The sequence below is a fragment of the Mirounga leonina genome, unplaced genomic scaffold (genome assembly GCF_011800145.1).
Source record: "Mirounga leonina isolate KUSES-001 unplaced genomic scaffold, KU_Mleo_1.0 Mir_129, whole genome shotgun sequence".
Lineage (NCBI taxonomy): Eukaryota > Metazoa > Chordata > Mammalia > Carnivora > Phocidae > Mirounga > Mirounga leonina.
Window position 1 is genome coordinate 47,525,037 of NW_023270323.1, and position 23,294 is coordinate 47,548,330.

General features: G+C 45.4%; 1 protein-coding gene across 11 annotated transcripts in view; it reads left to right on the forward strand.

The window, feature by feature from the left end:
• Positions 1-344: 344 nt before the first annotated feature.
• The window catches only part of APBB2 (amyloid beta precursor protein binding family B member 2), a 363,075-nt gene continuing 340,125 nt past the window's right edge, over positions 345-23,294 (forward strand). For 7 of the 11 annotated variants that reach the window (XM_035005077.1, XM_035005078.1, XM_035005071.1 and 4 more), the window contains exon 1: positions 2,432-2,649. The gene's annotated coding sequence lies outside the window, so the exon portion shown is untranslated. Of the gene's footprint in view, positions 366-2,430; positions 2,650-23,294 lie in introns of those variants that run through there. The other 4 variants (XM_035005076.1, XM_035005081.1, XM_035005080.1 and 1 more) reach the window with 2 other exon arrangements.

The following is a 23,294-nucleotide window of genomic DNA, read 5'->3' on the forward strand; positions in this document are numbered from 1 at the left end:
GCCTTAAAACTGTTACTATAAACGTTCCTTGAGCGAGGGAGTAAGATGGGTGTCTGGCGGCGGACGGAGGGAAGGATCCCAGCAAAGCAGGTTAAAAGCCTTCCCCGCCTCCGCCGGTCTTCTCTGGAAATGCATAATTAAAGGAATTTCCTCCAGCAGCCCCGGAACGTTCGGTGGCCCTTTCCACGTCACTATTAGGGCAGCCAGAAATTTTGCTTTCGCAGGCGGTGCCTTGCCGACTCCTGCGGGTCCTCTGGCGGACGCCGAATGTCGCCCTCCGTTCCGGGCGAAGTCCGGCGGCGAGGTGGCTCGGAACCCGGGCTCGGGGCGCAGCGGCCAGGGGAGGGCTCCCAAGCGTTTCCTGGGTGAGCACGGCGGCCGGGCCGTTTCCGGAAGGCTGATTGCATCAGGTGTGGAGCTGGGCGCCTCCTCGGCCCAACCTGGCGGCCACTGCGCCTGCGCGCGTCGCCCCGCCCCGCCGCCGAGGACTCCACCGCGGGTTTTCCTCGCGGTCTGGAGGAGAACAAGCCGGGAGGGGCGGGCGCCATTGGTCGCCCCGGGACCCCCGGGAGAGGGGACAGCAGGGTGGGACTCCTGGAGGGCCGCGGGGAGCTGTGGGGTCCGTGGGAATACAGCGCCACGGAAAGAGGACCTGCCTGGAAGGGTGGAGGCTGGTCCTGCTACTGAAGGGCGGGGTGGTCTTGGGTTGGCTAATTTCTTCGCCTCTTTGGACCTGAGGGACGTAGAGCAGAACTAGAGGGCTTTCCAGTTCAGGGTCTGCATTTCCCCAGATTGGGTTGAACTATGGCCTCCGGCTGTCCAGGAATCCCAAACTCAATAGGCGGATCTTGGGGTGCGGGGACTCAGCCCTAAGGGTGAGCACTTTCATGGATTTACAGGGATTTCTCAGTGGCAATATTGTTTTTCTGTTACAGTAAGGAGCAACATGATTGCTGGCCTTCAGATGGGTCTGAGGAAAATTGTTCATGGGAAAGGTTTTAGGGGTGCAAATATCGGAAACCGGTCTTCCGCAAGGCAGCTTCCTTCCACCACTCATTATTTGCAACCCTACTGTGATCAGCATCAGGGTTCCATTATACACTCTTTTATGCACGTGTCGTAGATCTCCCTCCTAGCACTCTCCATGTTTTATATGACATTTTTGAGTGATTATTTGGTGGATGTCTGCCCACCCCGTTGGACTGTAAGCTCTATGAGGGCAGGGGTCTTGAGTTTTTTTATTCACTGGTATTCCCAGGCTTACTATAGACCTTAAGGATCCTCAATAAATACATGATATTTGAAGCAATAAAGTACTGCTCACCACAACCACACACAATCCTCACATGAAGAATAAGGAGCAGCTAGGTGTGAGTTTGTTATTTGAGGAAGTAGTGCATTCTGGAAGTTTGGGGAAGAGGGTAAGTGAGGAGAAGCCATAACTTCATAGTTACTATTAATTTACTTTTAGCATAATCCTCCTGACACAGATCCTAGGTAAGGCTGTGTGTATATGTATGTATAGTATTGGTTCTCAAAGTGTGGTCTTCAAGAGCAGCTGCGCCAGCATTACACGGGAACTAGTCAGATATACAGATGCTTGGGCCTCACTGCACACCTACTACTCATTCAGAGACCCTGGGAGTGGGACCCAGCATTTTATTTCTGTAAAGCCTGGGGGTGATTCTCACGCAGGCTCGAGTTTTGACAACCACTGCACTGGTGAAGAACAACCCTAAGGATGCTTTGGGGATGCCATTCACAGTGTCCAGGGCAGAGCACTGATTACTGCTTACAGAGTATCCATTCTTATCAGGACTCTGCTTCTCTGCGTACAATTCGAGTATAGGTAATATTCCTGGGGGTCACAAGGAAATTATGCTTTTCCCCTCCTGCAGGTATGTTCTCCCCTGAGGTGCTCTTGCTGTGACTTTCACATCAAGGAATGGTGTGTGTGTGTGTGTGTGTGTGTGTGTGTGTGTGTGTGTGGCATATGCCTGGGGTTCTGGATAAGGAAGCAGAAGGAGAAGTTCTCGCCTACAAGTTGCAGCTGGGTGGGTGTGGGCAGCTCTCATCTGGGTACATTTTCCCATTATAAAGGATTGCAGACAATGTGGGAGAAAAGACTAGCCAGGGATGAGGTTACCCAACTGCCTTTTGGTGCAGACAGACGCCAGGCCACATGGAGGGGATACCGGGCTGCATCGCGACTCCCAGCCTTTGGCTCTCGACACCCAGGCCCCCACAGCCTCCCTGCCATCTTCCCAGGCAATAGGGGAACTAAGGGTCCCAGACGCCCCGCAGCCTCTGCCTGCAGGGGTCGCACTAGGAGCGCGGCCCGCCCCCTCCTCCTCGGCCCCCGCCCCCGGCCCCGCCTTTCTCGCGGTCGGCCCCCGCCTGGCCGGGCCCCTCCAGCCTCTCCTCGCGCAGCCGCCGCCAAAGCCTGGAGAAGTGGAATCTCGCCGGCGCCGCTGCCTGCGCGGGACTCGCGGAGCGGCACTGGGCATGCTCAGTCGCCGGAGCCCGTCCTGGTCTCAAGTAGGAAGCTCGTGCGCTGCACCCGCAGCTGATCCGGGCGCTCCGGGAAAGGCGAGACTGGAGCAGAGCCGCCGGGCGCCGGTGCCGGAGCGAGCGCGGCGCGCACCGCCGGTGAGCCTCGCTTTCTTCCTTGCTTTTGCCCTGGACCCCGGGCGGCCCGGGAGTGCTGGCGAGAGACCCGGGCAGCGGCAGCGGCGTGCGACGAGTGACTGCGCGCAGCCCCGGCGGCTGCTTCTCTCCTGCCGGCCCCTGGGGCTGCGCGGCCACTGCCGCCCGCCCCGCCGCAGCCACAGCTGCCGCAGCTGCCGCCGCATCTGCAGCGGGCGCCCGTTGCGGACTCCGGTGCGCCCTGCGCTCGCGCCGCAGGGCCGGCAGGGTGGCACGGAGACTGCGGGCTCACTCCTTGACTTCCATCCCTCTTGCTTCCCGGCGCCCTCTTTCCCTCGGCAGCCCGGGTTTGGCAGGGCCCGGGGCGGGAGAGACAGGGTTGGAGGGGGTGCGCCCGGGTGGGGGCTGCGGAGGGGAAAAGTGAGGGCGGGCGCCGGCAGGGAAGAGCGCACACCCCCTTGCCCTGGCACCGGCCTCCGCTGTGCGGTTGGGCTCTCCCTCCTGGGGCGGCAGCGCGCTCCTGCCGGGGAGTTGGAGACGGCGCTGGCTTCTTGGGGGTTCAGACGCTAGCCGCTGGGAGATCAAAGGGGGAAAAGTTCATTTCCCCCTCGGAGGCAGAGAGCGTTTTAACTAGAAAATGGCTGTGCGAAGGGGACCGGATCGGGGAAGCTGGCCACTGGGTCCTGAAAGCTCCTCTGCTGCCCGCCGGGCGGAATGGAGGGTTGACGATAGAAATGACATTTGTGCGATGAAAACAGTGCTGGAGGGAGGGAGGGATGCGGAGTCCCAAAGAAACAATGCGAGGTGGTCTAGAACGCGGTGAAGCTATCTAGAACTGAGGGGGCGGGGGCGGGGGCCGAAGGGCCGAGGGAGCGTGGGACTTGAATTAAACAAAAATAAATGGGAGAAATCAGATTTAGACTTGCAGCCGTTTTGTAGTCAAGTTCTGCGCAGCTTGGAGCCACGACTGTCACAAACGTTTTTGGATGGGATGAGTGGTTGGGAGGACCAAAATTGAGAAGAGAGTAAGGGTCAGTGTCGGAAGCTCGGGTGAGGCTGGGCTCTTGGAGGGCATAGTTTTAAGAAGTCCCTCAGTCACTGGCTTTCCATTGCGCCTGATGACTGAGGTGAAATACCTGAAGGATTATCATAAGACGATGCCAGCAGTAGAGCTTCAGTTCCAAGAAATGAGGAAACTTTGCGAGGTGGCATTGGTTTGTCATTCATTATAATATTTAACTGATTTAAACCAACACACAGTGGCATCCTGATCTGTTGTGGATTTGGGTCTCTTAAGCCTTTGATTATTTTTTCCCTTGTCACGGACTTATATTTCAGATCATGTCCTGAAATGGCCATGATAATTAAGGATATCTGCATTTGTGTAGCTGGCCTTTCAGGAACAGAATCTTTGAAGGGGGATTTCTTTATGAACTCAGGTAGCAGCTTAGTTGTGTTTTCCGTTTGTAGCTTGAAAACAGTAATTGTTCAACAATTGTTTATGGTAACTTGCAGAATCAGAAATGCACTGATTTGAAGAGATGGCATTGATCAAATGGACGAGGAACTTCCGCGCTGGGGGAGATGCTGGGAGAACACAGGTGGCAGTAGAGTACAATGGGCTCTTAGAACTCCAGGCGAGAAGCGGACTCAAGATTTCTCTTGCTGTCCTTTTGTCATCATCTTACTGTGTGACACCCCAAAAATCACTTGGGGTCTTCCTAATCTAGGAATGTCCCGAGATATTTGCTCAGAGCCGTTGAGAAAGGACTCTAAAGTTGAGATCCTTTTCTAGGGAAGGAGTTTCTTAAACTTATTCTCTTTTCCAAAGGATACTTTTAACTGGATAATTCACCCCCAAGGAGCCAGTACACCATTCTGCACTTTCTGAAACTTGTATGAAGTGGTAGTGGAAAAGCTTGGTGAACTGAAGTGTAGAAGACTGGTGCTTTACACTTAACTGGAGTAATATGAGTAAGAGACTACAAAATTATTTAAGAAAAGAGTACTAAGTATTACAAGAATCCACATGTGCAATGATAATATATTTTAAAACTGTTACTCTTTTTATGTCATGTTTCAACTTTTTAATGACTATTTCTTTTCCTGCCACCAGAAAAACAACAAACATTGAATTTTTTTTTCTGTTACAACAGAAATTAATACTGAAAGGCTTGCCATACTGTTAGTACAGGGTTATGCCGATTACTCTGATTTTAGGATATCTAAATGTGTCTTTTAAGAAAAATGGAATGTTCTATATCTTTTTTAGTTACACTTTTTTTTTTTAAATTTTTATTTTAAGTAGGCTTCACACCCATTGTCGGGCTTGAATTCACAACCCTTGGGATCAGGACCTGAGCTGAGATCAAGAGCCGGCGGTAGGGGCACCTAGGTGGCTCAGTCAGTCAGGCATCTGACTTCAGCTCAGGTCCTGATCTCAGGGTCTTGGGATCAAGCCCCAGGTCAGGCTCTGTGCTCAGTGGGGAGTCTGCTCATCCCTCTGCCCCTCTCTCTGCTCATGTTCTCATTCTCTCTCTCAAAGAAATAAATAAAATCTTAAAAAAAGAAAAAAAGAGTCGGTGCTTAACCGACTGAGCCACCCAGGCACCCCAGTTACCCTTTTAAAATAGACTACCCTGATGTTATAACACCTTAAATTTTTCATGGCTGTAGGACTTTTAGGAAAGTATTGTAAGAAGGTATTACTAGTTATGTGGGTGATTCTTATTTTTCTTCCCTAGGTTAAGGAAACTAGCATTTGTTCAGTGCTTGCTTTGTGTCAATCTGACATTAAGCTTCTCACATATGTTATCATATGTATCAGCATCTTTCACATGAATGTCAGCTTCCACAGAAAACCCCTCTGGGGAGGTGGACCGTCCTTTGTTTGCACAGCAATAGAACTTTAAAGTTTTATCCCATGTGAGAATGTTTTCTACGGGTTTCATTGTTATTAAATAAGCATTCTCATGTGAAATATTTTTGATTTGTTATTTGGAATTAGATTTGATTGGAACAGCATGCTTTCAAAATTATTTGAATGTTTTAAAGAATCTATCTGGATTTAAAAACTGTTTTCATGCTCATTTATTTTCAACAATGTTGTGCTACCAACAAATATGCTTAACTGTAAGGAAGATAAACTCAGATTACCCATTTTATGTTGAATGTGTTATTAATGCATATTCTGCATGTTGATGGCATTTCTGTCAGTTGATAGGTTTGTTAGAGTCAGAGTGACAGATTCTCTGTTATAGAGAGTCTGGTGGGATTTGGTGGAAAGACTACCAACCAGTGACTCCCAAGAGTTGCCTTCTGGGTCAGTTCTGCTACTTTAACCTACTGTGTGATCTTGGGAAAGTCGGTTTACTTTTCTGGGCCTCAGTTTTTCCGTCTGTAAAATGAGGGAGTTGCAGTAGAATGCACCCTCTGGGTGCATCTGGGGTTCTTTTGTCCCAATCCAGGGGTCTGTGATGCGACCATTGGAGGAGGGGGGCCTTCATTTAGAGCATTAGAGGAAGCTAATTTTGTGTTTCACTGAGTCTGGCCTGTCCTGCTTTGAGGAATGTCTTTCTTTCTTTTTTTTTTTTTTTTTGGCCAAATCCTTACTCCCTTTTAGTTTTTGCTAAAGAATGGTTGTCATAAAATTAACTCTGTGGCCCTGCCAAGTCTAGGTAGGAGAGAAGGTGATGATTAGATTTGGATGAAGCACATTGGTTATTTGAAACTGTTTTATAGCATCTTCTGAGGGGAGTCTCTGCTCTTGGGCACGCAGATAGGTTGAGAAAGAAGCCATCTCAGAGGCCGTAGAGGAAGGTGTCACATGTCTTGGGTGCTGAGCCCACTGACGTGAAATTTTGGCAAGCCTTTTCCATGTCCCCATCCTCTCTCCTCAGGCCTTGATTAGAAATGTAGCCCTCAGTCTCTGGAATAAAATTCTCATCATCATTTCGCGTTAGCACCATCCCTGTATTGGGCAGGTGTCCAGGGTCAGCTCCTGCAGTAGCAGGAGCGGTGGCTGGTGGAATGCACCCACTCATCTTTGGCCAGATCGTGAACTTTTTTTTTTTCTTTCCTCTTTTGGCAAGTTATGATGATGGGGCCGAGAGCAAAGGAAACCCATCCATTTGGGGTTTGTAGTGCACTTTGCTTTCATGATGCTCACAAAACTCAGTGTCATTAACCTTTAAGTGAGGCAGGTGAGGAGATGCCAGAGTTGTTACCCACATTTTAATAATCGATAATAAACAGACAGCGAATCTGGTGCTGCTCTTATTAACCAGGCTGCAGGGTTGCTGGGCCTCTGGTGGGAGTGGGGCAGTAACTCCAAACACGAGGTGAGAGCATAAGAGAGGAAGGACACAGAGGGTAGAAGACAGTCAAGTCACCGCAAGTTGGCAAAAAGTAAGAAGCCTGCATCAGTTTAAAAGTATTAGAGGCCTTTAGGTGTAGACTCACAGGAGACATTTGCTTTCTGCATAATCTTATTTCCATAATGGTTGAATCTTACCTGGTCCTCTAAGCATTGAATAGATGCTAGGACAGGTATTACTTTTATCATCAGGGAAAAAGTCTCACTGTATAATTTATTGATACATAAAATGTACAGACGTATATGGACAAAGATGGGAAGAGAACATGGAAAGAATGAATGGTATGGAATTACGGATTAGGGTGTTCCTTTGTTTATTAATGATTTGACAATGGTTATAGATAAGGTGAACCAGTCTATCCTTTGCCACCTGTTGAAATCTTGCAAAATTTTGTCTACTAGGTAATAGCTGAGGTTTTTAAAGTGTAACTCTCCTGGAAAGTATGCTTTAGGAATGCCGAGAGTGGGAGGAAGGGTGGTTTTGTTTGTGTTTTTCTTTTAAAGTTGACTAAAAAGAATGCAGTTTTGTAGCTGAGCTAGAGAAGTGTGCACTTAGGAGGATGAGGTTGGAGAGAACTTGCAGAGAGCTCCAGAGAGTGCAGGGAAATGCTGTTTTGAAGAAGGAAGGTTTGGCATCACTGTGGCTTAGGATGTAACATTTCCAAAATTGCTGCCCTATACATCAGATTTTAGTTTCCACACAATTTATACGTGCAAAGGTCAATATTAGGCCCGTGGGCCATTGTCCGTTGGTGATGTGTTTGCTGTCCTTATCCAAATAATGATGATGATGTAGTGAATATTTGTGTGTCCAAATTAGATGTATCCTTTTTTTCTCTGAGACTATACCCTTCCGATTTGGGGGTAAGATTTTTTTTATGAATTGATGGGGATATTTTTATTTGGCAGCTTAATGGTCCATGAAATTGATAAGTCTGGGAAGCCAGGCCTGGGATGTCGAGAGCCATGCCCTGGGGATAGAGTGAGTAGTGGAGACCAGGCCAAACTGGAGATTATGGGTGGACTGATGGGGCCTCGGGGCCTTCCAGGAATGTAGGGTCACTGGTATAGACCCAGGGTTTGAGGAGCTTAGAAGAAGCTAATTTTAAAAGTGCTCTGGGAACCAGCAGATATTTTTGAATTATAGCCCAAGAATGTCAGTGGAAGTGCCAGCATGAAAGATGAGGGTCTGTGAGAGAGCAGAAAGGACAACTGATTGAAATGGGAATTTTAGCAGGCAGGGCCTCCAAATGACAGATCTTGGTGTTGGTTCCTTTGCACACAGGCCTCTTTCTGCCAAGGCAGCATGCTTTAGCAATTTGGTGTTGGTGATTCTAGGAGATACTGAAGGAATCAAGGCCATAGAACTACAAGTGGTGTAACAGCCAGCTTGGTTTGGACCCCTGCAGTATCATGTCTTCCAAAGCAAGCCTTGATGAATCCCTGGAGGAAGCTTAAGAATAATTTGCTAATGGAATTGCAAACCCGAATTCTTTCTGTGTTTTAAATAGTAGATTAAGAAAATAATGTATTTTCAGATAATATTTTAAAACTCTATGCTTAATGATATCTGGATCTTGCGGATCATGATATTATATTACTAATATAATTATAGAGCTCTTTGTGCTAAGGGCTTTCTCGCTGTTACCCTATTTAATTCTTACAAAACGCTGTGGTGCTGTTCCCATTTTATTTTTTTAATTTTTTTTATGTTTTTATTTTTTTTTAAGATTTTATTTATTTATTTGAGACAGAGAGAATGAGAGAGACAGAGAGCACATGAGAGGGGGGAGGGTCAGAGGGAGAAGCAGGCTCCCTGCTGAGCAGGGAGCCCGATGCGGGACTCGATCCCGGGACTCCGGGATCATGACCTGAGCCGAAGGCAGTCGCTTAACCAACTGAGCCACCCAGGCGCCCTGCTGTTCCCATTTTAGAGATAAGGAAACTGAGGTCCTTTTCACTAAAGCCTTTACGGGAAACCGTGATGCTTACCCTGTGACTGTAGTCAATATGGAGGCGTCCATGGGTTGCTGAGGGCCCGACAGGATGAAGAAATAACATTTAGTAATTAAGGGTCAACTGTGTGTCTCGTGTTATACAGGAAACAATTCACTTAGTCCTTTGGGGTACCTCCCCCTATCTCCTCTCTTATGAGTGAGGAACCTTCCTAAATTCACCATTTGGGGAAAAGGCGAAAATTTCACCTTTCATCCGTTTTCAAAATGGACGTTAACATAAATCCACATATTTAATGGTGGAATTACTTCTTTCATACTCTGGCTCCAATGTGCATTTCTTTCATGTGAACACACATTGAGTAGCAGAAAATCCAAGTATCTTTTCTAAATAGGTCTGAAACTAGGCGTTGCTGTGTAACCTCCCTGGACAGATTGCAATCTAGAATGTTTCTGTTGTAAATAAAATACCCCAGAATCCGATTAGTTGTCATGTGCCAATCATTAGGCAATGCTAGGAGGACGGAGGCTTCTGATGATTGGAAAAAGGTGAAGTGAGGGTTTCCAGGCTTCTCCAGCTGCCTGTGGCTGACCGGAGGCTTCTGGCTGCCGGAGTGGTGGGTCTGGAGAGAGAACCTCAGCACCCCAGCTGATGGTGCCCCTCTTTGGGAGCATCTGGTATGCTCCTGGGTGCTGGCTCTGTTCTTACCTTCTGATCTTCATTTGATTTCCCAAGTGGACTTTTGTCCTGGGCAAGAGAGTCAGTGGATCTGCTGATTTGCTAGGCAGTACTATTTGTCAGGGAAATGAATAAATTAGAATTTCTTTAGCATGAGTTAGGTTTCTTGAGTTGATTTTTTTTTCCTAAGTGTAGTAAAATGAAATTTCTGAACCTAACTGAGGCATGGTCTGGACGCACAGGAGTATAGATACTTTTTATTTATTTGAGAGAGAGCATGAGCACAAGCTGGGGGAGTGGGGTAGGCAGAGGGAGAAGCAGACTTCCCATTGAGCAGGGAGCCCGACGCGGGGCTTAATCCCAGGACCCTGAGATCATGACCTGAGCCGAAGGCAGACGCTTAACCTACTGAGCCACCAAGGTGGCCCAGGAGTATAGATACTTTGAGAAGCAGTGGTTCAACCTCAGATTCTTCTGATGTCTGACCAGAATCTCTTCTCCTCTCTAGTAATCATGCTTTATTTATTTATATATTTTTCAAATCACTAGTGAAGACAGACAGACGTTGTTTTAGTGACAACAAGAAACCTTAGCTTCGTTTGTTCATGCCTTTGTCCAGCAAATGTTTATTGAGCACATGCTTTGTGCCAGGCACTGTGCAAAGTTCAGGAAGACAGAGAGGAATGTACCAGAGCACTGATGATAAGGTGCTGCAGTGAAGGCATGCATGTGAGGTCTGAGCGAATGGAGAGAAGGAAGGCTGTCCTCACTCTGTGGGAGTCAAGAGGCCTCTTGGAACAGGAGCCGTGGCAAGGGACTCCTGTAAAACCCTGCTACAGAAAACCCTTCGGCTGTCTCCTTTTCCATTTTTCCTTCCCTCCATAGAACTGTTATAGCCTGTTTCTTCTATCCAACACCTGGGATTTGCCACTCCTCCCAAAGGGGACTAGAGATTTGGCCTTTTAAATCTTTATAACTGTGGTTCTCGAAGAAGGAGGGGGGCAGTTTTTTCCTCCAGGGACTGGAGAAATTTGGAGACATTTCTGATTGTCATGACTGTGGAAGGAGTACCACTGGCATCTAGTGGGTAGAGGCCAAGGATGCTTGTAAATATCCTACAGTAAATGCATGCACAAGATAGTCCTGTGGGGAGGGAGTAGGATTTGGTGGTTAAGAGCCAGACTCTTAGGGTTCCAGTATTGCTCTGCAATTTAACAGCCATATGACTGGGGACAACTGAAGTACAGAATTGCAGGTGGAGAACAGCATTGACAGTGCTTTATGTTCCGTCATCCATAAGTAGGAATACTAGATATGATAGGGTTGTTATAAGGATTTCATGCGTTAATATATGAATATAATAATGAATAATACTTGGCATAAAGTAAGATCTTAACAGTTATTATTATTTTTTTATTTTAGGCAAAAACTTTAGCTTTTGAGTCCCAAGAGCTTGAGTTTAGAGAATCCAGGGCAGCCAGGTTTGTGGCAACCGTCTCTCAATAGGCTTTGGTGTAAGAATTGGCCACTGTTTTTGTTTCTCTAGTTCCTTTTTGTTCATGGGTTTTATTTTCCACTGTTTCTACCTCTTGATTCTAGGACTTCCGATAGCTTTGTCGTTCATCCTTTTTTCCCAGGGACCCAAATTTATGCCCTTAACGAACCTTTCCCTGGAGGGCTGAGAAATATATTTATGATTTTCCTTAGCTCTGTCTATTTTGGGAATGGTGAGAAAACAGGAAGCAGGTCAGGGGAGAGCTGCCTTACTTCCTGATTGTCACAGCTCCCTTCTCTATAAAATTCCATGCAAGACTGAGAGGCAGGTGGTAGGGCCTGCTTGGTAACTAACTCTTCCCTCTACGCCCACCAGCTCCACCCCCAAGTTAGGTGCCTACTACTTCCAAAATACCCTGTAATTGGATCACAATATCTGCCTGCTTGAAATCATTTCTAAAAATCAAGGCAAAGATGCAGGCTGTGTCAGTGGGATTTAAAATGTCTTGGTCCTCTCCTTCAAGGTTTTGGAGTTGTTCTGAAAACAAAAAAGGGAGCCAGCTTGTTCTCTTAGTTAGGTGGCAGCATCTTTGTGGCCTAGAACGGTGTCTTCCTCTTCACTTGCAAAAGTGCTCAAACCATGGTCCTTGCCGACTTTCCACAGGAGGATGGGCCTGTGGCCTCCTCTCCGCAGATCACATTTACTGTGACATTTTCCCCACCTAACTGACTTGTAAGGCTTTTCATTCTGTGTTTTGAATGGTGTCAACAGACTAGAGAAAAATGAAGAAGTCCAGTCCGTCCTAAGCTTTCCGATTCCGTCCCCGTGACATGGTCGTCTCGCCCCTGAATGAGGGCAGTAGCCTCTCAGCGGCCCCCTGGCCTGGCCGGCTCCAGTCATTCAGTTTGGCTTCTGTAGCGCCGGGCGCTGTGCCAAATGCTGCCGGTGGAAACGGACCAGGGTGGAAGCTGACCCGGATGGCCCGGCCCCTGTCTGTAGGGCAAGACTGGCAACTGAGATACAGCGCGCCGTGTGCTACCGGGGTGGGGGGTGGGGTGCGAAGTACTCAGCCCTCCCTGGCCCACACCTGCCCTGGCTTGGGGTGTGTGTGGGGGGGGCTGTCAGGTGAGGCTTCCAGGGGAAAGGGATGCTCCGTGTGTCCCACAGCATGCCTGGCGCCTCCATCTGTGCAGCGGGGTTAGTAAGCTCCCGTGTGGAGCCCCGCCCCGCTGACAGCGGGCCTCCCTGCCTTCCCACCACCGTCGCCTCTCCTCGAGTTACCTCCTCCGTGGCCTCGCTGTTTGTTCTCTGCACTGCCTCCAAGGTGATCTTCTGAAATCCTCTGCAGGCCCGGGCATGCCCATCCCAGCCCTCCAGGAGCTTCTCGCTGCCCTTGAGATGAAGTCCCTGGTACTCTTCATGATCTGCGTTGCTCTCCATCTCATGCTCTGAGCTCGAGCCACACCGTTCTGACAACACACCCGCTTTCTCTGGCCTTTGGGCTTTTATCCTCTGTTCGCGTTGCCTGCAACCCTCTTTACTGTCTGTGTATTCTTTTTTTTTTTAAGATTTTATTTATTTGCGAGACAGAGAATGAGAGACAGAGAACATGAGAGAGAGGAGGGTCAGAGGGAGAAGCAGACTCCCCGCCGAGCGGGGAGCCCGATGCGGGACTCGATCCCGGGACTCCAGGATCATGACCTGAGCCGAAGGCAGTTGCTTAACCAACTGAGCCACCCAGGCGCCCACTGTCTGTGTATTCTTTACTTGGCTTGACTTCGTTCCTCCTTCAATGGGTGTCCGAATGACCCGAGGGCCTGCTAAAACATACATTGCTGGCCTCACCCCCCGAATTTCCGATTCGTAGGACTGTGGTGTGGCCCGATTCAAAGTTTGTACGTCTAACAATGTCCCGGGTGATGTTGATGCTGCTGGTCTGGGGACCACACTTGGAAGACCACTGGGTACCTGGTTACCCAGAACAGGGTGACTGGCTCTTCTTGCTTCCCCAGTGAGCGCCTTACACCCCTCTACCATCCCACCCTTGTTGTCACACTGCATTGTAACTACTCACTTCCTGGGCTTCTCTTCTAGTCTGTAAGCCCCTTGAGGGACAACACTGTTACTTCTTCATCTTTGTGCTCCCAATGTTTAGAAATCCTGGTGCTCAATAAGCATTTGCCAAAGAGTGAATATATGAATGAAAAATAACTATCATTGGAGGCTTTTTTTTTTTTTTTTGAAGATTTTATTTATTTGAGAGAGAGAGAGAGGAAGTGCATGAGCAGGAGGGAGGGGCAGAAGGAGAGGGAGAAGCAGACTCCCCGCCGAGCAGGGAGCCTGACAGAGCTCCATCCCAGGACCCTGGGATCATGATCTGAGCCGAAGGCAGACGCTTAACTGACTGAGCCACCCAGGTGCCCCCATTGGAGGCTTTAATAAATATGCACCAGAATGTTTTTAGCAGCTAGTTTTTCTGACAGTTTATGCCCCGTTGTGATGGTGTAGGCTTATAACATGATGTTAGTGAGATCAGCATGAGTTTGGTTAACACAAGAGCCAGTTAACTATGTGGTTTTGTGTCCAAATTCTAGAAAGGTCAGGGGAGGAGCTCATATTAAACCCATTATTGTTTTTGGAATGACTCAAAAATACATAGGTTTTTAAAATAGGGCTTGGTATGAAAATGTGTGTCCAAAAGAAATGCAGTTGTCATTTAATTTAGCAACTATAACATAACTGTGGCCTTTTTATTTGAAATAATAAATCTTATTGAACTCATATTAAATGTAACCAGATGTTTAAGTAATCGTTTCTCCAAGCCAGAGGGAGGGATTGCTAGAATACTTCATGTACTTACTCAGTCTGTAAATGTTTATTGAGCACCTACTATGTGCTGTAGGCCCTAGGATATGGCAATGAGTAAAACACTGCGGCTTTCTGGGTGGGAGGTGCCATAAAGAAGTCAGAGATGGGTGATGTCAAACAAAGCGCCCAGTGGGCTCCTTCAAATCAAGTGAGTAGGTGGCTATTAAGGCTGTGTCCCGAGTGATGGGAAGTGACGGCCATGTTAAGATCATGGCATGGAGAGGAGCAATTTAAGGCCACGAGAATGGTGCAGAGGAACTAACTTTAGGACATCTCTTTGAGGAGCCCTATTGCCCCTCTAGTTTTGAAGACTGGATTGATGTCAACTTATTATTGTGCCTCCTTATCCAGATCTGGGCTCCAACCTTGCTTCCACAACATCCAAAGTAGTACTTCCCAAAGGGAGCTCAATGAATCCCAAGTGATTGGAAATACGTTGGGAATAAAGTTTTCTGCCGTCACGTTCAGAAAACTGCATGTACTTTCTCTTTCCATGAACGTATCCAGAAGTCCTGCTGAAAAGAAACTTCATTTAATGCAGCATTTGCCCAGGGGGCCTAGTTTGCACAGTCTCTGAGCTGGTGTTTCCTGTTGCACACCTTGGATGACCAGTTCTAAAGGGGCTGCTTTGTGCACACCTAAGAAGAATGTTTTGCATGATGCAGACTTCTGTCCTCTTCACGTCCCCCTTAACCTTCGGGGACTTGGACTGTCGAAAAAGGCAGAGGTGGGGTTTTTCCTATTGGTTTTCCAAATGTCTTGTGCCCCGTTGGTCAGTCCCATTGATTTGGGTGCAAAGATAAATGGCATTTAGAGCCCGAGAGAGCATTGCTCATTTGCTGCCTTCAGGGAAGAGCTGGCTAGACTGTGCCGTGGGATGCAAGCTGTTTTTGCCCATGCTTTAAGCCTCAGTTACTCTAACAGAGAATGGTTTGTGTTTGAATTGCTCATATTATGACTTCATTCTATCTTCTTTTGGGTATGTAAACATTGCTTTGGGTGTCAGCTGACCCCAAGTAAAGGAGGGGGAGAGGAGTGACCTGCTTGGAGTTCCTAAGGGCGAGCCTAATGTAGGAACGATAAACTTAGGTCAGACACTATATACTGAGTTTTTGCTGATGTTGTGGAATCTTAATCTAACCTAAAAAATACTGGCATTTAGATTTCTTTTCAGTTGACGTGTGTTTAGTTTTGGCCCTTCCTGAAGTCAGAGCAGATGTTTTATTCTCTGTTAAGTTTGAAGTTTTATTCTTTTGAAGTTTTATTCTCTTTTAATCTTTATAGTTTTAGTTTGACACAGCAAGCCAGGAAAGGTTCAATCTTTATGGTTTTAGTTTGACACAGCAAGCCAGGAAAGGTTCAAGGTGGGGCGAGCTCCCTGAAAAGTTTCATTTAAGGGAGATCCCAGGATGAGTCTTTCTGTAAAATAATTCAGAGTAAGAGAGCATTTGGGTCAGTTGCCGGGGTTAGGAGGAGGCCCCATCCTGTGCTACTTATTTATTTATTTTTTTTGTGCTTGGGGCAATTTCTAGAAAGATGCATCGGGGCCTGACTGAGAATAGGATCAAAGAAGCTGGATCTAGGGATTTGGAATGATTAGTCCTTTCAGGTCCTCCGTGTTGGGGTTCTCTGTTTTCATGGGCTCTGCTCTCCCTAAATGAAACAGGAAATTCAGGATGAATGGTGAATATGTTGGATACCATTACTGTGTATGGGTTCTCTGTGTCTTCAGTTATGTAGTATCCCAAACCCCGCATTCAAATTAAATGTATTCCAGTGATTTGAGCAGAAAATGTGTGAGGAGTGGAGGAATAAAGGTAACACTCCCTGCTCTTATTCACAGGACCTAGCAATTGGGTCAGTATCATTTTCTAAAAACGTCTTTTTTCTAGGACTTGAGGCTATTTCTACTAAAATAAATAAAGGAAGTCTTGCATCCCATCGACTTAGGTATAATTGTCTCCCGATCCAAGTCATCTCCTGCTGACTTGAATTTTATTTCATCTGAAATCATTTTCCTTTACTATTACTAGGTCCTGCTATTTTATATATTAAATATATATTTTACAAGCCATAAGTAGAAACAAGAAACAAAAATAAGACATGGTTTTATTAAATTTTACACTTTTCCCCCTTAGTTCTGAGAACATGTGAATTGCAAGAATAATCAATTAAAAAAAAAACTGGGGGGAATGTTGATTTGTGGCATTATTATTTTCATTTCCTGGGAAGAAAACAGGATTTTCATTAGATGCCGTTGTGCTGTTTTCCATTGAGAGAGATAACAGTGGGATGGATGGCCACGTTCGGAGTTTATATACATTTTTGCTTAACATTTAAATGGTTTTTGTATGAACATTTGTGAAGCTGTTGCCCTCTTTCTGCAGTGCCAACTATTCTACAGGATGGTTCTGTTTGCCAAGGACAATTTCCTTCCATCAGAGCGAAACTTCAGGCAATTTTAACTTATTTCTACCGTGGGAGAGCTCGGTAGATATAGGTTTTCATGAAAGCACATTTATTTTTCCTTGGTGTCGACCTTGGAAGTTAATTTTTGAAAAGCTTGAAGGTGTATCATTTTGACTGATGGTTGAGTTAAAGGATACTCAATATGATGTAATTATGTAGATTTCATTTGCGTAAAGCAAACAATGATGAGAGAATGAGTAGAAAGGACAACGGAGTGCCTCTGTGGTAGGATTGTGGATGATTTTGTTCGCTTTCTCATTCTTCTTCTTTCTTGACCATTGTAGTGTTTTCATATCTTTCTAGCAAGTAGTAAAAGGGAAAAAAAATTTTCTCACACGTTCATTTTTATGTCCTCCAGAGGTTGTGCATTTCAGGGTGTTTCTTCAAGGAGACTAACTGGGAACAAAGAAGAATTGGCATTATGCTTAGTGAAATAAGCCAATCACAAAGGGACATGTATTGTATGAGCATATTTATGGTACCCAGAATAGTGTAATTCATAGAGACCGAAAGTAGGGGGCCGGGGGAATGGGGTTTTATTTTATTTTTTTTTTAAAGACTATTTATTTGAGAGCGAGAGAAAGTCAGAGGAGAGCGTGAGCAGGGGAGGAACAGAGGGAGAGGGACAAACAGACTCCACACTGAGCACAGAGGACTACATGGGGCTCAATCCCACAACCCTGAGACCATGACCTGAGCTGGAACCAGGAGTCAGATGCTCAACTGACTGAGCCACCCAGGCGCCCAAACGACTGAGCCACCCAGGCCCCCGGGAACAGGGGTGTAGTGTTTCATGGATCCAGAGTACGATTTGGGGAGGATGGAAAAGTTCTGAACGTGGGTGGTGGTGGTGGCCGTACAACGGTGTGAATGTACTTAATGCCACTGAACTGTAAACCTGAACATGGTTAAAATGGTGAATTTTATATGTATTTTACTACAGTAAAAGAAAAAAAAAAGTTTAACCTAGAAAAAATAGAACTGCTCCTATGTCTTCACCGTGTCCTCGCATTAGACGGAAGCTGCTCTGAGGGCACTCTGACCTTGGCTCTGAGGGGTGTGGAAGGCACAGACCCCAAGAGCTTGGGGGGAGTGGGTGTAGGTGCCACTTAACTTGAACTTGATCCCAAGCGCTTGCCTTTCCAAAAGCTTTCATTTATGAGAGATGAACACTGGTTCATCCAAGTGTTTGGATGATCCAAGACAAGTTTGAAACTGTGAATTGGGTATGCTGTATGTAGGGCAAATTTTTGGCCGTATCTGTTACTGACTTCTACTTTGGAAATGAAACAATTTGGTAAAAATTAATCTTCATTTGAATGTCCTCCGAAACTGTGGCACTTTCCCCATTTATTTTGTTGAGTGTTTCCTCAAAGCCAAGTGACTGTGTAGCCTGACTTTTCTTTTGTCTCATCCATGTTGTTCTAAAGAGAGCATAGACTTCAGGTCTGGACAGGGCCAGGTTTCAGTTTGGGCCCTGCCCTGGGAACGTGGGTGTAGGTGGGTACTCTGCCTGAGCCATGGTTTCTCCATCTGTAAAATATCTGGAACGATACCTACCTGGTTGGGAGTTTTTAATCTGATAACATGTGAAAATGCGTGCCACTCTCTTGATTACCTGTTGTTGAAATGGTCAGTAGGTTGACCAGACATTCTAGATCAACCCCACATTTGTTACTGTGCTATAGAAGATGGTCCTTGATCAAACTGACAGACTTTTCAGAATTAAAATATTTTATTTTTTAAAAAGATTTATTTATTAGAGAAAGAGTGTGTACACAAGCAGGGGGAGGGGCAGAGGGAGAGGGACAAGCAGACTTTCTGCTGAGTGGGGCTCAATCCCAAGACCCTTAACCAAGTCAGACACTTCTGAGCCACCCAGGTGCCCCTAAAATATATTAAAGGATAGTTCTTTTCGGAAAGGCAAATGGAAAGATGTTTATAATTGGTAGCAGGTTTTTAATGGTTTATATTCAACTACGTGTTCTTGGTTTTTATTGGTACCTTATCCCCTGCTCTGTATTATCTTCGGAGAATGTGAATGATAGTCCCTCTTATAGTTTGATGGTCTTGGAAGACCTGTGGATTGGGCTTTGATCCTGTGTCTGTCTCTATCAGCGCAGTGACCCTGAGCAAGTTATCTCTTTTTCCTCACCTGTAGGATCCTGTAGAAATTATAAGGGTTGATGTTTATTGAGCACTTACTGGGAGACAGTGGTCACTGTGGTAGATGTGTTCTGTGGAGGGCATCATTTGGTCCCACACCTCTATGGGGAAGCTGCTATAATTATTTTCAAATGTAAGTGGGGAAGCTGAGGCTCACCAGCGTCCAAGGGCACACAGCTAGAGCAGGTGATTTAGGACTGAGCTCAGTGTAGATTATGAGGAGAGAACTTGGCATTGGGGAAGGCACTTAGTACATGTGAATGCTGCATGCTACCGCGCGCGTGCGCATCCACACGCATGCACACGTACACAACACACACGCACACCCACACATGCACACACGCACACGCACGCCCACACGCACGCCCACACACACGCCCACACACTGTGCATCCTTAAATTGATACTTCCCTACGATACAAGAGCTACGAGGTTATAAAATCTGGAATTCCCTAAGAGGGTAGAGAGTATCTGGTGTGAGATACTGGTGTGAGCCCAACTGGTGTGAGAAAGCTCATATCAGAAGCACAAATTGTATTTGGTTGTGATTATAGCTGCTTTGCCGGGTTTTTTTTCTCATTGTGTTTTTAAACAAAGAAAATTTCTATATTCTCTGTAGGGTTAACATATACTTTTAAAGGATGTCATTGGGGTTTTACTGTTTCTCTTTCAGAAAAAATCAGTTATTTCTCTAATCATTAAGCATCCTGTCCTGAGAATAATTACAGAGGATAAGCTCCAGCCACCAGGGGTGAGCAACTGGCGGTCTTAAAATGTTCTGTAAAGATATTAGTCTGAAAATTGCATTTTAATGTGGTATACTAGTAAAATAGAATTTTACTTGCTAAATTATTTCATGTTAATAATGATCTTTTTCTAAGGAAGGCTGTTACTTTTTTTTTTAAATGGGTCGTTCATATCTTCCAAAATAAGTGAACTGGCCTTTGTGATAACCTGTTAGTATCCACTTCTGTTTGAGTCTGGAAAATTGATGGAATACAAGAAAGCAAATAGAATTTCAGGTTAAGACTTTGATTTTAGGAAATATCATTTTCTGTACCATGTGCTTTGACTAGCTTTGGCCCACAATACATCCTGACTTAAATGCTGTATTTTAATATTTAAAATGAGTTATGGCAGCTTATGTGGTCCTTATCATAATCTATGTGATGCTAGCAAAATGTATTCATTAGTTAACATGATGCCTTCCAATAAAACCATTTCAAAGAATAATTCCTGAGTAGTGGTTTGGTTGACAATTATGCATGCCAGAGATTTTTTTTTTTATGTTTTTTTTAAAGAGCCAAATTCTGAATTAACCCATTTTGGAAGTTTCTCGTTGCTTCCCTAGCATACAGAGAAAAGTCAGGCTGCCAGTGTGTGGTGGACATATTTCTCATGATTAATAGATGAACAAAATACAATTGATACAGACTGAATGTACAAGTTTGACACTAGACTCTGGAGGAAGAGAGAGGCTATCAATGGGAGAAATGGGAAACACCCATTTACTTGAAGAATTGTGTACTTTGTTTACATTTTCCTTGAGGGCTAATTTTGATTAATCAAAATTTGAAGGTTGCATGTAATCTTAAACTGTTAATTATAGACCCCAGGGAATCATTAGCTTTCAAAGTAAGTGGGCACTTCTTTAAGAATTTAAAAAAGAAAATATATATCAAATAGGTCACTGTTATAGAATATCGTTTAATTATTGTTCATTGGTTAAAACTTAAATGTATTGCCTTAAATGGATAAAATGGAGGTGTGTAATAAATTACCAGAGTGGAAGGGAAGCAGGTTAGAAGTACTTGAAGTTTTTCTCGCATATTAACTGGCTTCCACTCTAGGGAAACACTTGCTTTTTCATGATAACATTTCTCATGTACTTAAAGTATGTTTATATTTTGGTTGTGTCCCCTTTACTTTGTATGGAAAGAAACCCCTGAATCTCAAACCTCTATCCGTTCCTTATTCAGAGGAGTGATTTGAGAACTAGCAAATCTTGCATCAGCGAAGAGGGTAACTGGTTGGAGAAACTGAGTCATTTCCCTGCATCTTTGGAATCAGTCCTATATAGGCTATCTGTTACAGGTTGAATTGTGTCATTCTCCTCCTCCCCCCCCCCCCAACTGCGCCCCCACTCTAAGGGTATATGGAAGTCCTAACCCCTGGTACCTGTGAGTTTGACCTTACATGGAAAAGGGACTTTGAAGATGTCATCATGTTAAGATGAGGTCACACTGGAGTAGGGTAGGCCCATAATCCATTATGACTGGTGACCTTATACCAGGAGGGAAATTCAGACACAGACCAAAGGGAGACTGCCCTGTGATGAGAGAGGTACACAGAAGAGGAAGGAAGGGGCCGTGTGAAGGTGGGGGCAGACTGGAGTTACACTGCTACAAACCAAGGAATGCTCAGGGCCTCCAGCAGCCAGAAGAGGCAGGGAAGGACCCTCTCCCGGTGGCTTTGGAGGGAGCAGGGGCCTGCCAGCACCATGATAGTGGAATTCTAGCCTCTAAAACTGTTGAGACAATAAATTCCTATTGTTTCCAGCCTCCCAGTTTGTGGTTGTTACAACAGCCACAAGAAGCTACAGGATGAATCATACCTTCAGAGTTTGAGTCCTGGTTTCACATTGTAATGCTGTGATTGATCTTAGGCAAGTTATTGAAGCTCACGGTGCCTTGTTTTACTCATCTATGAAATAGAGCTAAAAAGAATACCTTCCTCGTGTAGTTGTTTTGAAGATAAAGTATGTATGATACTTTGAATAATGCTATTATATGTAAAGAATACAGTCATTTCAAAGCTACAAATGATTTTTGACCATTCAGCAAATATCCACTGAGTTTCCTTTTTAACAGCAGGCCCTATGCTAGACGGTGAGTGTCTGGCGTGAACCAGGCAGATGGGATCTCCACCCTCCCAGATCCTTCAGGTGATCATTCCCTCTATTAATGTGAAGAAGAAAGGAAAGTGGATTCCATGTGGCATCTTTATGGGCAAGAACTGGGTGTAACCTTTCTGAACCCCAGAGAGTCTAGTGCAGAAGCTGTGTACCAGGCAGGCAGTGAGCGTGGAACCACATTACCTGGGGTCAAATTCGGGTGTTTGCTAGCTCTCACCTTGGGCTGTAATAGAATTTTTAACTTTCTCTGCTTCCACAGCTGCAAAATGGGGACATACTGGAATCCTCCCTAATAGGGTTATGGTGAGGATTAAATGAGTTAAAATGCATAAAGTACCTAGAAGAGTAGGCACCTAATAAATGTTATTATATTATGAAATGATCCATGAGAGATCTTAAATTTGTAAATGAATTTTTGTGATAGTTATTAAGTGTGGAGAATTCAAGTATGGATCAGACATAGTTCCTGTCCACATAGACTCACGGTCAAGTTGTGTGTGTGGGTTATTTATTTACATGGTAGTAAAATAGCATATGAACAAAAAATGGTGGTAGAAAGTAGAAGGAGCCCGCTTAATTCTCCTTGGAGTACCAGGGAAGGTTTCCCAAAGATGAGTTTTGGAGGTTGAATAGGAGTTTGCCAGGCAGCAAAGGAAAGAAAGAACATTAGGGGAAATGAGAGTAGTATATCCAAAGGCGTGAAGGCTTAACACCGTGACAGGTACAGGAGACACCAGGGGTCACTCCCAGTGGTGTAAGACTGTATTTAGTGTGTGTAACCTTAAGCTACTTTCTTGACCTCTCTGTGCCTCTATATTTTCATCTTTTAGTGATAATAGGCTCTGGGGGGATTAAATGAATATAGTAATTTGAAGTGCTTAGATCCTCGCTTGGCCGAAGTAAGTGCTCAAAAAGTATTGGCTCTAATTAACGTTAATTACTCTTGTATTTGCTATTGAAAGACAAGGGTTAAAGGGCTTACTTACTGTTCTCTGTGTAAATGCTGCACCCTCAGGTCCATATACTTTCTTGTGAACAACTTTTTTACCATTTGACATTGGGATTAGGAGGTGAAGAGACTACAACATACTTTGTTTAAGTAGAGGAAAAATGATTAAGGTAGGCTAGACCTTGGCACAGAGCTATGTGCAGATTGCTGATTAGGCAAAATAAAAACAATAAACCAGCATGTTGAGCCAACATAGTTTTGTTTTTAAAGCTGGTGAACCACCTGTATCTAAGCGATTAATTTAAAGATGGCTTTGGTTTGTTGTTAATTGCTTCCGATTACTTGGTGACATCAGTCTATGTTCTGAACCACTGTAAGTTGAAAAAAGCCACCACCGGAATGCAGTCTGCTGGTGGTGCTGCCCAGGGTGGTGTGTGGGCAGAGCTGAAAGGGTGCATGTGGCCTTGGATTTCTTTGGCTACACTTCTCAGATCGGTGATGGCAATTGCATGACTTCAGCCATGGTCCAACCCATTTTTATTTATCGTTTTTGAAGGGGGGAGTCATTTCCAATTGTGGTTTTTCTTTGATTAAGAAAGTAAAATGTGCTCATTATGACAAGGCTCAGACCAAAAGAAGGGAAGAGACTTGAAGGAGGCGAAGTGGGGTGGTCTGTGCTGTGCATATTTGGGGAAGAAGTGTTCCAGGCAGTGGTGTTCGAGGAGTGGGAGGCTAGCAGCAGGGCTGGACTGAGGTGAATGCGGGGAGGAGTAATGGG